The sequence below is a fragment of the Procambarus clarkii genome, chromosome 9, assembly GCF_040958095.1.
Source record: "Procambarus clarkii isolate CNS0578487 chromosome 9, FALCON_Pclarkii_2.0, whole genome shotgun sequence".
Classification (NCBI taxonomy): Eukaryota; Metazoa; Arthropoda; class Malacostraca; order Decapoda; family Cambaridae; genus Procambarus; species Procambarus clarkii.
Genome location: NC_091158.1, coordinates 2,740,054 through 2,741,526, shown reverse-complemented (window position 1 = coordinate 2,741,526; position 1,473 = coordinate 2,740,054).

Here is a 1,473-nt window from a genome sequence, read left to right as displayed (position 1 = left end):
ACTATGGCTTGGTCTTGTATGGCCACTATGGCATGGTCTTGTATGGCCACTATGGCATGGTCTTGTATGGCCACTAAGGCATGGTCTTGTATGGCCACTATGGCATGGTCTTGTATGGCCACTATGGCATGGTCTTGTATGGCCACTATGGCATGGTCTTGTATGGCCACTATGGCTTGGTCTTATATGGCAACTATGGCATGGTCTTGTATGGCCCCTATGGCTTGGTCTTATATGGCAACTATGGCATGGTCTTGTATGGCCACTATGGCTTGGTCTTGTATGGCCACTATGGCTTGGTCTTATATGGCCACTATGGCTTGGTCTTGTATGGCCACTATGGCTTGGTCTTATATGGCCACTATGGCATGGTCTTGTATGGACACTATGGCTTGGTCTTATATGGACATTATGGCTTGGTCTTGTATGGCAACTATGGCTTGGTCTTATATGGACATTATGGCTTGGTCTTGTATGGCAACTATGGCTTGGTCTTATATGGACACTATGGCTTGGTCTTGTATGGCCACTATGGCTTGGTCTTATATGGACACTATGGCTTGGTCTTGTATGGCCACTATGGCTTGGTCTTGTATGGCCACTATGGCTTGGTCTTATATGGACACTATGGCTTGGTCTTGTATGGCCACTATGGCTTGGTCTTGTATGGCCACTATGGCTTGGTCTTATATGGACATTATGGCTTGGTCTTATATGGACACTATGGCTTGGTCTTATATGGACATTATGGCTTGGTCTTGTATGGCCACTATGGCATGGTCTTATATGGACACTATGGCTTGGTCTTGTATGGCCACTATGGCTTGGTCTTGTATGGTCACTATGGCTTGGTCTTATATGGACACTATGGCTTGGTCTTATATGGACATTATGGCTTGGTCTTATATGGACACTATGGCTTGGTCTTGTATGGCCACTATGGCTTGGTCTTATATGGACACTATGGCTTGGTCTTGTATGGCCACTATGGCTTGGTCTTGTATGGCCAATATGGTATGGTCTTAGTGGCCATTCAAGTAACACGGAACTCGTGTTCCTCCTGTAACACGAGCTCTGTGTTATAGGAGGAAACAAGAGAAGCAGAAAATGGCATCACAGATCAGTCTGCTACCTGGAAGAGCTTCACCTGCTTGAGCAAGCCCGTGAGCTCCTGCCTGTAGAGAGGTTACCTCCCTGGGAGGATGACTCATGCAGGATTATCATCAATGAAATGACAACGAAAAATACCACCATTATACCATAAGAAATGAGGCACAAGTATCTTGAGGAAATTTATAAAGAAGCTGAAGATGAACTAGATCAAATCTACACTGATGGGTCATTTAATCCTGTCACTGACAGGGCTGGTGCTGCATACACAGTAATTGGGAATACTGTCTTTCAACACGGAAATGAAGAAAAAGCATGTATTGAGAAGTGCTGGCTGCTGAAGGCGCTGAAGGAGACCATATT